The sequence below is a fragment of the Rhinolophus sinicus genome, linkage group LG13 (genome assembly GCF_036562045.2).
Source record: "Rhinolophus sinicus isolate RSC01 linkage group LG13, ASM3656204v1, whole genome shotgun sequence".
Lineage (NCBI taxonomy): Eukaryota > Metazoa > Chordata > Mammalia > Chiroptera > Rhinolophidae > Rhinolophus > Rhinolophus sinicus.
In genome coordinates this window covers 46,615,603-46,633,220 of record NC_133762.1, presented here as the reverse complement: position 1 = coordinate 46,633,220, position 17,618 = coordinate 46,615,603, and the positions used below count along the sequence as shown (strand labels likewise).

Genomic DNA, 17,618 nt, shown 5'->3' with positions numbered 1-17,618 from the left:
GCCCGCATCTAACGTGATGTCAAAAATCAGGAGATACTATTTTTGAAAGTCGTCGTTTTTGTTTTTCTGTCTACACAATTCAGCATTCAGATGTTTGCTCAGAACACTGCTGAGATCTTTGCTTTTATATCCAACCTCATTTGATGCCCTGTGAACCAGGACTTGAGGGCACTTTGAGTCCTTGAACCAGCACAACAGCGCCCACATCACCAGGGAGCTTGACTGCACTGCAGAATCTAGGGCTCCAGCCCAGAAGGACCGAATCAGAGTCTCTGGGGTGAGGACCAGAAATGTGTGTTCCCACAAGCCCTCCATGGGATTCGGAGGCACGCTGAAGTTTGAGATCCACTGCTATGGACTTTGGCACCCGATGCTCTGGTGAAGACTACAGAATCAAAATTTAAATCAAGAAGGAATGCTGGCCAAATGCAAGGATCCTGGAGCAGCTATGTTGTATTTGCCAAAAGATTCCTGGTTTTTAGTTAGAAAGCACCGTTGTGCTTACGAACACCGGGAAAATTCTATGTCACTGAGAGAAAAAAGGGTATTTACGAAATGAACCCAGATGCCCTCCACCTCTGTTTGCATTACACCAAGACTTGGCACTTATGTGTCAACAAATCCACAGTTTGTCTCCTGACCTAAAGAATTTGTCCTCCTAGGTAAATAAAATGCCAGCAATAAGGCACCTATCTGGCAAACACGGATTGAGGTAGTGACTTAAAACAAACAGAGAGTACTTATGGGATTAAGACTTTAAACCAGTTCCGACTCTTAGCTTCATCTATCAAAATGTGTCTTTCTAAATTCTAGGGAAGCAGCAACATTCATCAGGTAAATCCAATGTCAAGATCCTGGGCCACCATCAAGTGACAGAATGAACAAAGCTAGTCTTCCCATTTGTTTGGGTAGTTTTACGACAGATGAAGAATTATCATACGTATTTTAACTCTGTACCATGCATGCGCTAGGCCCTGGAGTCACACCAATGAATAAGACAAAGGAAGGGGTTTGGTATGCCCTTTGTCTTTAGAATCAAAACCCAGGTCTGCCACTTATTTATTATTTACCTTCTCCCAGAAAGATCCTTTCTAAGTCTCAGAATCCTTGTCTAATAAGTGAAAGTATTTACACCTGCCTTTCAGGCCTACTGTGGGAATTCAATGAGATGGTAAATGTAAGGTCCTTAGCACACAGTTACAATTCAGCAAGGGGTAGCTACTATCAACAATGGGTGGTTCAAATTTCCATTTGTGGTAGCACATTGCTAACAATATGAAATTGCCAATAGGTGATGTTTTTAGATCCACAACGAGGTACTTCTGGATGGTTCAATTTCTCGTAAAACGTTTGACTCTGACACTGATCCTTTAGATGGATCTTAGAGAATGAGGAGTAGTTATCCAGCTAAAGCAGGATGCCAGGCAGGGGGAGCAGCATTTGTAATGACATGAAGGCTTGTCCTGACACTAGGGATTTCTGAGGAGTTGGGGTAGTTAGAACATCTCAAGGGAGTGACAGGGATGAGACTGGGCACATAAATATGGCTAAATCAGAAGGGTGTTTGTACAACAGACAAAAAGGCCATCTTGACCCAAAAGGTCATAGGGAGTCTTAAATCATTACTGATTCAGAAATGGAAACTATTGCCTAATTAAACTATGAGAATTGACATATTTTAGAGTATTTCACAAGCAACATCCTAATGGCAATGAAGAATTCTGGTGCAGTATGTCCTAAAATTGTATTTACAGAGTAAACCCACAATGACTCAGCTACCATCATATTATTTATTTAGGTGCAGCCTATCCAATTCCAAATAAGGATTTGAGATGATTCATGAAATGTGCACAATGAATAAGAATGGTTTTCCAACTTATTTTGAGGTGGAACTTCAGTTCCTTTGTCTCCATAACTGCAATAATGATTCTTTCTTTGTTCCTTTCTCACTTACTCAGTACCCCCAGAGCTTATCATCACTACCTTGAAATTTTGATTCCTATGGTAACATCCAATTCTTGGACCATTTCATCTGATCCCCTAGCTATACAGTCCTCATTCCCCTACATCTGACATCTTTGCACCTTCCTGTACATTAACGCTACCAATCTTTTATCTATCAGACTTCCCGTTACTTCCATCTTTGTCTAGCTTATTTCCATAACCCAGTATTACAATCACTTCCTCACAGACACCCTTCACTCCAATGTCTTCATTTTCTGTTTCTAAGTCTATCCTATCCATATTTTATCACTAAACTTGAAGAAAATCACAAAACTGGATTGTCTGGCTTTCGTTTAAATTCAAGATTTACAAGCTTCAAACGGATACTCAACAACAACTTTCAAATTTTTAATTATTTCTTAAAACATTCCCCACTCTTTGAAAGGACTGTTTCATTGCTTCTTCTCAAACCCCTTTACTCCCAGTCAATTACTGTGCTTTACTAAATGAAGAAAAGCTCTCATCATGAGAACCTCTCTCCTTCTTTCCTCCTAATGAAGCATGCTTTCTACTGTCAAAGGCTAATCACCCCCGCTTCTGCTCCACATTCAATCCTCTTCCAGATTAGATCCTTTTTCGCCTACACAAGGACTTCAGTCCTTTATTTATCACCACCCAACACACTTCATTTTTTTCCTCTATTAGATCATTCCTTTAGAACACAAAAACAAGGCGTGGTCAAAAAATACAGTGAATGTTTAAACAAAAAATTTATTACTGTAAAAGACACATTGCCATTAATCTCCCTCAAAATACTCCCCCTCACTTCGAACACACGTATCATTCTTGCCACTTTCTGAAGCAGTTCTGGAAGTCTTCTTTTGTGAGTGTCTTTACTTTATCCTCCATCATGACAATGCTCCGTGTCACACATCGCTTCTGGTACAGCAACTTCTGTCAAATAAAAACATTATGGTGTGTCCTCATCCACCTTATTCACCGGATCTCACCATGTGACTTTTGGCCCTTTCCCCAAGTCAAAATGACCATGAAAGGGAAACGTTTTGAATTGATTCAGGACATCGAGGAAGCCACGACAGCACAACTAAAGACACTCATGAAAGAGGACTTCCAGAACTGCTTCAGAAAGTGGCAAGAACAATGGCATAAGTGTATTCGAAGGGGGGGGGTATTTTGAGGAGGATTAATAGCAATGTGTCTTTCACTGTAATGATTTTTAAAAATTTAAATATTCACCGTATTTTGTGATCATACGTCCGTCACTTACTACCTCATGTCTCTAATCCCTGTTAGGGCATAATATCTTGAAAAGTTTCTCTATATTCATTGTCTCCACTGCTTCTCTTTCTTACCATCCTTGACCAATTCCATCTGTCTTCCATTCCTATCACGCTCTAAAACTTCTCCGGCCAAGTTCACCATGACTTTCATGCAGCCAAATGCAGTATGCACGCTCTTCTTCTTATCTGGTTTGATCTTTAAGTGGTTGACTATTCCCTTCTTTTTGAAACACTCTCCAATCTTGACATCCTGGTTGTGTTCCATTCCTTTAATCTCTTTTCCTTCATTACCAGACTTCTACATTTTCCCCAGGATTTGGTTCTGGGAATTTTCATTTCTACTGTGTTCCTAGAGCTCATTTAATCCCGTGGCCATTTGTTGATGACACCCAAATTTGTAACAGCAGCTCATTTCTCTTGAAGTTCCAAATTCAGATACCTAACCCTTTACTTAACATCTCTACTCAGATGTTTAAAAATTAACATGTCCATAACTGAATTCTTTACTCCCCACCATTTCTCTACAAGCCCGTCCATCACAAGACTTCCTTTATGCTAAGTATCTACCCATTTATTGACACTAAAGAGTCGTCTTTGACTTTCCTTCACCCCACCATTACCCTGCTATTAACATGTCTACTTCCATAGCAATTTTTCATATGTATTCATCCTACTCCACCACCACCTTGGTGCAAAGCACCATCCTCTCTCCCATGGCTTGATCATCTCACTTCTACTCTTTCTTTCCACAGCAGCCAGATTGAGTCTTTAAATGTTTAATCAGTTCATTAAACCAGTCAATGAATTTCCATCATATTTAGGATAATATCTTACTCCTTGCCAAGGCCTGAAGTGTCCTGCATAATCTTTCTTTCTGTTCCTGCACTATCTTTTCTTTGTTCACTACAACCATCAGAATACTTCTTGAAATTCTCAAGCTCTTTCTAGCCTCACTTGCAGTTAGTTCTTCCTGTGCAGAAGTCTTTTCCTACCGTGTTTCCCCCAAAATAAGACCGAGCTGGACCATCAGCTCTAATGCACCTTTTAGAGCAAAAATTAATATAAGACCCGGTATCATATCATATCATATCATATCATATCATATCATATCATATCCGGTCTTATGTTATAGTAAAATAAGACCGGGTCTTATATTAATTTTTGCTCCAAAAGACACATTAGAGCTGGTGGTCCAGCTAGGTCTTATTTTCAGAGAAACATGGTACTTCCATTAGCATTAGCTGGCTCATCTTCATCCTATAGACCTCACCTTAATTATCCCTTTTTTCGCGGGGGGTTTTCCCTGATCTCCTTAACAGGCTTCTCATTTTAGTCTCTATTACAGTCTCCTGATTATTTCCTTATTTGCACCAAACACAGTCTGTGATTATTTCATTTCTTTGTTTATTGATCTATGGCCTGGCGCCCACGCCAGAGTATAATCTTGAGGGCATATTCCTTGAAACTCTCTTGTTCACATCTGTGTTCCAAGCACCCAGCACATCAAAAGCACACTAAAACTAAATTCATGCACTAATGAAATGAAATAACATTTTCTCAAATAAAGAAATGGAATGAAATAACATTTTCTCAAATAAAATATTCTTATAGCAGGCTAATACATAAAAGATAAACGAAGTTACTCAAATTGAGGGGGTTGCATGAGGCCCAGAACCCATCAGGGTCAGTCTTTGAGGGCTGTCAAGGGTTGGCATACAAATACAGGAAAAATGTGTTGTGGCTGTCGGCCTGGAGGAAGGGGCCTCTGTTTCTAATTCATAATCTTAGAGGTTGAGTGTGGCTTTGAAGCACCTCCTGGGAATCCCTGCTGGACCAGGAGTACTGTTTGAGTGGCACTCCAAAGAAATCATTTTTGAAATGGGATAAGAACTCTGGGTGAGAAGAAGAAAAATAAGGCAAAATAGCAAAATAAGGACAGTAGAAGATAGCTTTTAGAAACGTTTGTCAGGAGGTCCTGCAGAGTGAACACAGGATGCTGTTTTGTCTCTAGGCTTTCTAACCACAAAAGGAAAAAAGGAAAAAGTATCATTTACCATATAGTGTCCACAGTTCATAGATAAAAACATAACAGATATTAGGAGGCAACTGCCAGAACAGAAATTCTCCAGTGGGACCTCTTAGACGTTCTGACCAATTCTAAACACAAGGTTTCTGACAAAGCCCAAAATACGCTTGTCAACAGTGACTAGAAGATTCTTGCACCAAATGTATTCAAACTACCCATGGAAATTAGAGAGCAATTCGTAACTGTACAGACTGTGTTTGTTACTGGGTTGTTATGGAGCAGTGTTTTTCATTATCTCATACATCGTGTCGGAATTTTCTCAGATCCTAATACCAAGAAAAACCGTTTTTCCTGATCAGTGTCTTTCCTTGCAATCTAATGTACAATGTGAATCCTAGGATTGTTTCTCTTTCTTGCATTGCTTCGACCACCAGGATCACAGGTAGCAAATCTGTGGCTCCTTTCAGCTTTATGGAGCATTTTTCTACCCACAGAGGGGCTGCCTGCTAATTTTGCCCCTAATTTGATATACTTTCCCAAGCTTTTTTTTTTCTTTCCTCCTTTCAACCTAAATACTTGTTCCTTTCATTTTATCTAGTGATACACATTTGTGTATTAGTTTCCTTTGGATTGTGAAAGAAACACGTGTAAATAAACACAAAAACCATTTTATGAGCACCGGAAACCAATGGGCATTTTACATTGGTGTTAGGGTCAGACAGACCTGACCTAGACGTGGCTAGACTCTTACAGGCTTTTCTGAGCTTAGTTTCTTCATTTCTGAAAGCAGGAACAACAACAGCAATAGTACCTATCTCATAGGTCACCTCTGGGCATTAGAGTGCTTGATACACAATCTGAACCCATTAAATTATTATTGATTAATATAATAATACAGTAAATAGTAATTATTACCAATGTTGCCAGTATTATTATTAATCATTCAAGAAACAAATGAGGTAAATACCACCACCCCTACCTTACAGATGAGAAAACTAATCCTAACTGGTCCTAAGTCGCCCAAATGGACACAGATAATATGTGGCGGAATTACATCGACATTGTGGCCGTGAGAATCTTTCTGTTACGTGGAGCTTTACCATGAGAACGGTCCCGCTGTGTGCTTCTTTCCTCTGATCCAGAAGGCACACCTGGAAGTCTAAGCATGAGCGAATCCCAGAGTTTGCAAATTTTTGTTGAACTCGACTTGCTGAATTGTTAGTGTTTGCACAGCGAGGTCAGGTTGTGCTTGTCCTTTGCCTGTGTCAGCCTCAGTTTACACATGCAGCACAAAGGACAAGCCATCAGAACAGTTTTAGCTTCTTCTCTCTTCACGGGCATGTTGGTGAGTAGTGACCTGAAGAGATAATCCCTGGGTTGGGGGCCTCTGCCCTGAACCCCCCGACATGGCAGATCATACTTGCAGAGGGTGAGGGGCAATCAAATGAGTTATTGGGCAAGTTTTACAAGTGCTAGCAACGCGCTATCTGTCTTGGGCTCTAAGTTAAATGAAATGAAAGTGTCTCCCCTTCAGTCACCAACTGGGAGCATTTCACACGATCATTTCAGCAATGACTGCGAGATACAGTGAACCCTTATTGTGGTAGCAGGTGGAAAGTTTTAGTCCACTCATTTCATATTATTCTTACCTCAGAAATAAAGAATATCATCAGCTTTCCAAGTGGCCTGGCTTAGAAGAGTTGATGAATGCTACTGAAAAGCAGTAAGAGGAGGCACAACAGCTTTCCTGATTTTTCTTGCTGTGTTTTAAAAAGAAACTGAAATTTGGCCTGATGGTGCTTATTACTGACAAGGTCTCTGCCATATCCTGGATTTGTGGGAATGTGGTCAGGTCAACTGGGATTTGAATATGGGGAAGGAAGGACGTGCTCAGATGAGCCACGTGAGAGTCAAACACTATGTTTCTGACTGCTTACTTCATGGTCATCAATAGTTATGAATCCCCACTTTCTCTTTTACTTGCAGATAAAGCCCTTAAATCTTTGGGACTTGATTTTTTTTTATTAGTTTTGGTGTACCAAACAATGTTATAGACATTTCTATCCCTCACAAAGTGATAAAACCCCACACCCCCATCTACTACCCCTGTGACATTGATCGTATATAGCTGTTACAATTCCACTGATTCTATTCCCTGTGCTGTACTCCACATCTTGTGACTACATAGATATTAAATTATAGTTGACATTCCATATTAGTCAGCTTCAGCTTCAGGTGTACAGTGCAGTGGTCAGGCATCTACACCGTCCATGAAGTGGTCATATGATCTCACTTATATGTGGAATCTAAAGAACCGGATAAATGAGGGACTTAAGTTTTAAGGTCTGCCAGTTTGAGATGCTGAACGCTTTGCATCTGTCTCTCTTTGTCTCTCTCTCTCCTGGAAGCACCTCTGATGTGGGCCTTCTGAAGCCAAACCTGAACGCTCTGATTCTGAGAGCACTTTTGTGTTGTAGCGAGACAGTTGGGACAGGCTCCCGGATTCTTGCCACAGAACTTGAAGAAATTACTCCTAAGATATTTGGCAACTATCTGCAGCTTGCAGAAGAAAGAACAAAGTCAACAAAGCATGCCTTTAGGAGGAGTGGGTGGTCACTCAAAGTAACTTTCTTGGATGGGAAAACTTATGTAAGTGAAAACAGTTGCCTTAGCAACTAAAATAAGAAAAAAATTAAAGAAGACCAGCTTACTCAGAGCCAGGGAGGAAAAGAAGTGTTTCGTAATAAATATTTACAATAAATGTTAAAAATACATATGTCACTTCCTTCTCCTTCCCCTCCCCCACCACCCCAAAGATTCTCTCCTTGAGCAAACTCTAGTCAGGCACCTCTGAATCTTCTTCCCAATGGGCCTCAGCTTTTGGACTTCTGTGTCTCTTTGCAATGCCCATTGGTAGCAAGAATCCTGCTAAGTTGGTTTAGCCAGAATCCCCCTTTTCAATATCTTATCACCCCTGATATCTGATGGGGTTTTGCAATCTCTACCATCTCCCAGGTGATGTCTGATCACCTGGTCTGCCTTCAGGAAGAATCCTGTTAGGTTGGTTCAGCCCAAACCTCCCCTAACCCCTGATGTTTCCTCTTAGTAATTTTCCACCCACTGACCCCCATCTATTCCTTGGCTATAAATCCCCTTTTCCTTGTTGTATTCAGAGTTGAGCTCGACCTCTCTCTCCTCCTGCAAAACCTCACTGTAGCAGTCTCCTGAATACAGTCTGCCTTGCCATTCTTTTAATGAGTGTCATGAATAACTTTTTCTTTAACATCCCGCCCCCCCACACCAAATTCTAAAAACAAGGGATATGCTTTGCTGATATTTAACACATGATCACAAGCTGGTAAATCCATCTTTTCAGTAAAGGACTTCTAATAAAAACACAATTACTTCCAGAATAATAAATTATACTAAGTGATTACACATACGGTGACATAGAGGACATATAACTGAAGAGGTAGGTCAAGGAAAGAATGTTGTAAACTATTGCTATATGGAGAGGACAGCCATGGTTGAATAGAGTCACTAAAAGGAAAGGAATCTCAAATGACTTCCATGAAATTTCCTTATAAATATATGTTTCCCACTTAAATAATTCAGCTTTAAAAATGATATTCTTTATACTAGTTGCATGATATGTCACTCCCTTCCCACTTTTGTTTTCTGAAATAGCTTGGATTTAGGCTTCAAAGAAACACAGTTCCCACTGTCTTTTAGGACCAATTCTGGCTCTATCCCTTTTTATTGTGTTTAAAATAAGTGCAGAAATGACTGAAGCATGCACACAGGACTACTGCCATCACCTAGAGAATTCTGCAGTGAGTACAGAGCTGGCTTCAGAAAATTGCAGGCAGTCCCAAAGACTTAGCATGTCACCGCCCTACATGGGGTGGAGTGGAGTTTTGGGGGGAAAGAGGAGGGGCATTGAAGAGGGCTGATGCATCAGTTGGGTCATCTAGGAACAAACATCAATATAGACTTGGAGAAATGTCTATTCAGGTCATCTGCCAATTTTTTAATTGGATTGTTTGTTTTCTTGTTGTTGAGTTGTATGAGTTCCTTATATATTTTGGATATTAACCCCTTATCGGAGGCATTATTTGCAAAAATCTTCTCCCATTCGGTTGGTGGCCTCTTTATTTTGTCGATGGTTTCTTTTGCTGTGCAGAAGCTTTTTAGTTTGATATAGTTCCATTAATTTATTTTAACACTTACTTCGCTTGCCTTTGAAGTTAAATTCATAAAATGCTCTTTGAGCCCAAGGTCCATTAGTTTAGTACCCATGTTTTCTTCTATGCAGTTAATTGTTTTAGGTCTCACATTTAGATCTTTGATCCATTTTAAATTAATTTTGGTACACGGTGACAGATAGCAGTCCAGTTTCATTCTTTTGCACGTGGCTATCCAATTCGCCCAGCACCATTTATTGAAGAGTCTGTCTTTTCGCTATTGTATGTTTTTGGCTTCTTTGTCGAAAATTATCTGTCCATATTTATGTGGGTTTATTTCTGGGTTCTCAATTCTATTCCATTGGTCTGTGTGTCTGTGTTTCTGCCAGTACCATACCATTTAGATTATTGTTGCCGTGTAGAACAAGCTGAAGTCAGGGAATATGATACCTCCAGAATTGTTTTTTTTTCCTTAGGATTGCTTTAGCTATTCAGGGTCTTTTGTGGCAAGACAACTGACTCTGGGTGGTGAGCACACAATGTGATATATAAATGATGTATTACAGAATTGTACACCTGAAATCTATGTATCTTTACTAACAATTGTCACCCCAGTAAACTTTAATTAAAAAAGAAAAGAAAAGATAGACTTGGAAGTGTAAGAGATCTTCAGGGGAAATGCCTGTGAAAGACAAAGGGGAGGGGAGAGGAAGCAGGACTAGACAGGGAGAGCCTTCAAACCATGAGTCAGGACTAACATCTCTGAAAGGAGAGACAGGAGGAAGGAAGGTTGCGTAGGATGGGTCTCAAGTGCAGTACAGCTCTGAGAATGGCTCTGTCAGGCAGATGGTGCCGTACAGCAGGACTGCCCACCAGAGGAGGGCAGGAAAGGGCCAGCCAGCTCCAGTATCTTTGCCATGACACCCACTGGCTGAGCACCTTGGCCTGATCTTTGCAGGGGTGCTGAAGATGCTAAAGCTGGGGGCTGTTCACTTCACTCCAGTGGCAGGTTTCTCTTGGAAGGCTTAAGTGGCACACCTCCATGGCTGCCACAGATGGTATCTCTTGCTAACCCTTCTCCAGAATCCCAAAAAGGACCTCCAGTTCCTGTTCTTGGTGCTCTTAAAATTCCTCAAAAATTAGGAACCATTTAAATAACAAAATATTTGAGTCCCAGATATGTAACTATGGACTTTCTGGATCATTTTAGGTGTTTACCAAATACCTGTTCAATGATGAATGAATTCCTTGCCAGGGATATACCAGTAAATAAAAATAGTCTCTGCTCTCATGGCTTATATTATGGGGCGGCAAGGGGGGTGTTGACAATGAACAAAAAACCAAAAATATATCAGAAGTTGATAAATGTGAAGATAAAAATCTAAAAGGGTAGGGGAATATGTATGAATACATGTATGCACACACTTTTTCTTTTTAAACATAAGATGATCATGAAAGCCTCTTAGATGAAGTGACTTTGAGCAGAACCAGAATGAAGTGGGAAAATGAATCATGAGAACTGATGGCATATGGGGAAAAGAAGTCCAGAGAGGGAACTGAAAGTGCAAAGGCCCTGAGGCTGGAGTATGCCTGGTATTTCAGGGAACATGGATGGGAAAGTGAAAGGAAAGGTCGTGTAGAGAACTTGTAAGGCGAACAAGATGGACTTGGAAATCATTTGGAATGACCTAGGAAGCCACTGAAGGCTTAAACCAGAAGAGCGGCATATTCGAAAAAGGTCCAACTTACTTATTCCTGATAACGGCCCTGTGAAGTAGGTATTACCACCCCCATTTTTCAGACAAGGAAGCTGTGGCTTAGTGCTTAGTGGGCTTAAGACTGCCTCATGATCCTCTTGAGTAGCAAAGCCAAAACTGAACCTATTTCTACTTAACCCCAAACTCATGCCCTTAACCAACTATGGGTATTTCAAACTCTTCCAGAAAGAGCTCTCTGGAAAAGATTTCACCTGAAATAACACTCAGGACAAAAACTCGTTCTTTATTTGCTGACAATATCCTGGCAACTTGGCACTGGGGAGCAAAAACTAGGCTCCTTTTCGCATCTCACCAAAGTTAAGAGGATGACCTGTACTTTTAGGTACTTGGGAGAAGAAAACTCACAGCATAACAATAGAGATGCCAGAAAAACTGTCCTTAGGGTAACTCTTTGGCGGAAAGAGTATGTCATCCTAGATAACCTAGGAAGCTATACTGGTTCAGCCCATATGTTTCACTCAATGTTTCGCACAAGATGCCATTTTAGAGTAATTTCTTACTATTCATGACTTCAAGAGCAAGTAGATTAAAAACTATGTGTTTTTTAATTAATTTATTGGAATCAATATTAAATAGTAAAAAGACAGGCTTCCCAGCTGAGAATGTTTTTATGTCTATTTCCACTGACTGAAATAAAATATTACATTCCTTTCATGTAGTACATTTTATGTTGCTTTTGTTTCTTTTTAAAAAAAATTAGAGACTAAAAAAGTCCTGGTTAATACTTTTCTATCCCTCTATTGGTCATAAACTAGAGGTACTAATGTTCTTAGGGACACTTAGAGGGAAACAGATGAAAAATAAATTCTTTCCATCCTCATTTCCCTAAGAGAATCAAATTAAGAACCCTTGGATGTAATAGTATAATAATTATGGTTTAAAATAGATAAAGCAAATGGGTGACTCAAAGAACTAAAGAGATGTTTGGTTCTAGCTTCCATCACCGAACTTTAGAAAAAAGGTTAAAAGTCATACATCTATATCTATATATATAACATAATACATATTTTCACACACAAAAAGTTGGAGATAAAAGTTTTCCTTGATCTTCTTAGGGTCCCCTGGCTGCGTCTGAAAATTAAACTGACAAACACAGATTTGGAAAAGAAAAACATATAAATTTATTTAAAATAAGTTTACTTGATCCAGGAGGCTTCATAAGGAAATGAAGACCCACAGAAACAGTTAGACCCGAGTATTTTTATACGACGATTGATGAAGAGCGGACAGTCACGGAGGAATATAATAGTTCAAAGGTCAAGGAGTATAAAGTAAGTGCAGTAAACTGGGGGAGACTTAGCAAGGACTATTTGTTTGGATAATTCTCGGAGTCCCTTGGTCTTCAGAGACATAAGAATGTTCCTTTCCTCCAGGTATAGGGAGGGCACCTTTCACATGAGGGTTTTATGACCTGTTTCAGGAAAGGTGGGGAGAGATCCTGCTTCTGCTGTTTTCTCAAACTCCTTCAGCTTATAAATACTCAATATGTCACGGTGCCATATTGTAGGGTAGTGTGACCTGAATCCCATTGTTTGTACATGGCAGCTATTTTGAGTCATAATACAAGTGGCTGTGATTCACGTATGTTCTCTTTATCAATACATCAGTTCTGGAGACTGGCTCCATCGATTACTACATGTTAGATAGTAGGCGATTCCTTAAGCTTTTCTTTATCTGCAGAATGTGGAACAGAATCTCACTTAATCCTCACAACCATCTGAGGGTTTAAAGAGGTGATCGATGTCAAGTGCTTAGCACATTAAAAGTCAGTAGTTTAAAGAGCTCAGTAAAATCTAGTATGTTCAACTCCTCAGGAAAAAGAAAAGTCTCTTATTGAACAGCTGTTTCTTTTCCTCCCGGTTATCTGCATTGCCTGTTTTGGGGAGATCAGCTGTAGAGAACCTTAAATGGATTTTTTTTCTTCCTCAGGAACCCTGAAACTCCTTACCTTGCTCTATGCCTAGTGGTTCTCAAACCTGACCTATATCATCAGCAACACACAAAGGGAGGGCTCTTAAAGCACAGACTGCTGGGCTCCACCCCCAGAATTTCTGACTCAGTGGGTCTGGGGTGGGGCTGGGGACCACACTTTGTGAGTCACTGCAGGCTAGCCAGTTTGGGATGTTTCCGCTGTGTGTGACCAGCTATGTCATTTCAAGCCTCGGTTTTGCAACCTGTAACATGAGGCTAAAATGAAACAACGTTTGTGTAGTACTTACAAAACAACACCATTTATACAGCACCTGGTGAGGTGCTACTAGAGGCAGACATGTCTACTGAAAGCACTAAAAACCACCGTTCCTGAAAATGACAAAAACAAGCAACATAAAAATCTTTCCTCATAATTTTCAGCAAGAAAATTCACTCACATGAAGTTGAGTGTAAAGAAAAGCAATTTTATTACTCAAGAAGGGTCTTCCAAATGATTTGCTTTAAAATATGCTGTACTTGTGTATTGCATTTGACTGTTCATTTGTTGACACTTGAATGAACTCTATTACTTCAACGGCTAGACCACATGCATTAGCAGAGTGCAATCCCAAAGAAAATGCGCAAAGAGAATGAGGCCAGGATATCCTTTGGGCCTTCACCAGCAGCCTGCAGATTCACAAGGCTGCACTCAGCAACTCTAATGAAAGGGATGCTTGGGCCACTGTGCTCCTGCAGCCACAGACCCGGCTTGAAAGAGCTAATACGGAACATTTTCCTATTTACACTTCAGGCGAAAAAGAAGCAATAAACAACCAGCACTGTCACGTTAGCCATTGAATTTTTTTTATTTTTTTTTTATTTTTTTTTTTAGCCATTGAATTTTTAACTAAATTCTTTAGCATAGCGCATTAGTATTTCAGAGACCTATGTTGCTCCTCAACTAGTTCCTTATGTTTTAATTTTCTCAACTCATTTACACACGTTCTATTTGTTTTGTGTTGTAGTTTTTTGTTTCCACAAGCTCCTTCGAAATCAAACGCCACCCCAGACAGATTTCCTTCGCTAGTTGCAGAAAGGATGCGTCTCCCGTCTTCCCAGGAATAAGCAGTCCTTCCTGTACCCTTGACCTTTGAATAGCACCAATCTCAAGTATTAGAGTTTTCCCTGAGACTGACTCAGACACTATTTCATGGGTGAAATGCTTCTATTTTTCCAAGGAATAAGTATCTTCTACTCTTGTGAATGAACAAAAGCAAACTCAAAGAAACTTCACAGAGAGGGGACAAACATAAAAATGAGTGAGGCTGACTCAGCAACTCTAATGAAGAGAATGCCTGGACCACCATGCTTCTGCGCACCTGCACACCTGCAGCCACAGATATGGCTTGAAGAGGCTGACATGGAACATCTTCCTATTTACACTTCAAACAAACACAAGTGGAGCATCTTAGAAAAGACAAGAGTGGTTGGTTATGCAGCAAAAGCCGATACAATGATAGAAAACAGCGAAAGAAATGCAGGATGACTAAAATAAATATAATAATACATTTGTAAATGTTGAACTCAAATTACCTGAAACTGAAGGTATCATCAGCACCATCAAAACTAATCTGTTATTCGTTTCTGTGTAACATTATTTGTCTTCTAAGCTAGGTGTGTACAAACTACAGCCCATGGGTCAAATCAAATTGATCTGTTTTTGAAAGTAAAGTTTTATTGGAACACAGCCCATTCATTCATTTACAGGTTGTTTATGCTCTATGGCTGCTTTTGTGCTACAAAGACAAAGTTGAATAGTTGAGAAAGAGACTGTGATTCATCCAACCTAAAGTATTTAATATGTCGTCTTTTACAAAGTATGTTGACCACTCTTCGAAGTCTTTTCAACATGAAAAACCAACTACATAAAACGTACCTAAGATAACTGTGGTTGATTGCAAAAAAAGCCACAGTTCTTCAAACCTTCCTGTAGCTACATACTTGCAGTGTGACTTTGCAGCTCCTCCCATCAAGAAGTGGAGTGTAGGTCCCCACCCGTTGAGTCTAGGCTGCCCTCGTGACTTGTTTTGGCCTGGAGAATGCAGCAGAAACCTGGCTATGTCCAAAAGAGAACAAGCCCCTCCTGCTTGCAAGAGGGTGACAGATCAGCTGGAGTGGGGATGAGACGGCCTTGCTAAGGCCATCCTAAATCAGCCCTCACCTGGCCCAGCAAACACTTGAGTGTGCTCAGCTGAGCCCAGCCCTGAAGGCTGACCACAGAATCATGCACTACATAAATGGTTGATGCCTTAAACCACTGAAGGTGATTAGAATATGCCACCCAAAATGTCACTTTGGCATATGATTTTGAGCTGAAGGGAATTGAGAAACAACAGATGCAGAAAGAAGCCTTCTCAGAGCTTCCCTTATCTAATTAAAAGCAGAACCGTCTGAGAAATGAGGATTTCCATAAATCCCCTCTCTGGGGAGCTTTACGGCTATGAAGCAGAGGGAAAGTCAGCACTAAGATGACTCTGCACAAACCTTACTAAAATAACCCTTATCCTCCATTAATTTTCCCACATCTTGACCTTTTCACAATTTACTACCCCTAGAAGCCCAAATCCTATTTTTCTTTGTCTAGTCATTTCTCCACGATATACTGCCCTTTGTTAAAATGGTATATAAGCTTCTGAGACTAACTTCTTTGGGTTTCACTTCTTTTCTGTGAAGCTCCTGTGCATGTAAAAGTATTAGCATCAGTAAAATTTATTTGCTTTTTCTCCTGCTAATCTGGCTTTTGCCAGTTTAATTCACAAGCCCCAGGCTTGGAAACTAAGAGGGCAGAGGAAAAGTTTTCTCCCCCTCTGTCATTAAGCTTTGGTGTGGTTTGTTATGCAGCAAAAGTTGATACAATCATTGAGTGACATTTGATCCTTTTCAACCTTTGTTTCTTCACATTTCTAACTCCTGCTTTTTCCTCCCTTTCGACCTCATCACTTCATTACAGATCTGATGTTGCATCTCCAGATGAGGGCTGATTTAGGATGGTCTTAGCAAGACCGTCTCAGGCTTGTTGCCTCTTGTCCTCTGAGCCTCCCTGTAACTTTATTTTCCAGTCAGTCAAGCTTGAGGTCGGTAATACCTTCTTAGGGAAATTGTCTCTGATTGTTCTAGTACTTTTAGATTTCTCCGTTCTCTCAATCCTTGGGTAACTGTCGGCACAACTTAGCACCCTTTGGTATACATCTCATTTAACACACGTTCCCATTGCTTGAATCAGGCACAGCTTCCTTTTCATAAAGGGCAGTGGCTGCATCTTCCTCCAGCTCACACCCTCAGAGGCTGATGGTGATGGAGGGCAGGTCAGTAAACTCTGTAATTTGAAATTACTCTTCTAACCTTATCTACAAGTAAAGGAACAAATGTGGGCTAGGGAATCTATGTATTGAAAACCTGGATTATCCTGGACTTCAGTTAATAAACCTCCCCGTCTGAGTTAAGGCAGAGAATGAAAGGTGGAAGGTGTTAAAAGCCATTTACTGGCAGAAACTTTAGGCTTCTGATTATGAGTGCTAAGAGTTGAGTGATAATAGCTTTTGAATGTTTCCAACAGTATGCATTGAAGTATTGGCTGAACAGTTTATAGAACAGACATGGTCTCAACTATGGTGGAGTCTTTGCTCTGAAGAGGTATCCACACACACTGGGCACCTCGTACACACCTACCAGGAGCCTCTGGCACAGGTATAGTGTCCTCATTTGAGGCGAGATGGAAGCTCTCTCAGACAGGTAAAAGGACTTGCTCAAGGACATAACTTGTAAATGTCAGGGTCAAAGCTCAAACCAGAGTCTTTTGTCTTCAAGTCAACTTACTTTCCGGAACTTTCCAAATCATATAGACCTTTTCTTAAATGCCTTATGCTTGGATGACAATGAACTCTAAGCTTTGAGGGTTTGAGAGAATAGATAACATTATCAGCACTGCTGTTTTAAAGGTTTGTCTAGACTAGAGGAAGGAACATGACTGAGTGTTTTTGCAAAATCCTGGCTGATGGATTTTTGTAACCTTGCAGCTTTGGATTTCAGTGTTCAAACCAATGAAGTGCCCAGGTGCCTGGTCATAGCTTTCTTATCATGTGAGGAAGAAGTCACATGGCTATGATGGCAAGAAAGGTAACTGAAGGCAGGTGGCCATAGAATCACACAATCCTTAGGTGAAAAATATACTCTTCAGACTCATCTGTCTTACCATCTCCTCTTTTCTAGCACAAAGATGTTAAGGAAATGGCCTACAGAGATATAACCAATAACTACAACTCCAGTTCACCTTCCTTAAATTCAATTCCTGGTGTCTCCAACCACACTCTCATATCTGCTTCATGCATGTTACCCCACCCCCTACAAACCATGCTCCACACAGCTACCAAAGTGTCTCCCAATGTAAATCGGATCATGTCAGTCCCTGTGGAAA

The 17,618-nt window shown here is 40.4% G+C and overlaps 1 protein-coding gene across 9 annotated transcripts in view; it reads right to left on the bottom strand.

Moving 5' to 3' along the window:
- PLCB4 (phospholipase C beta 4) overlaps positions 1–17,618 on the bottom strand; it is a 398,844-nt gene that overhangs the window by 133,835 nt on the left and 247,391 nt on the right. The window lies entirely within an intron of this gene.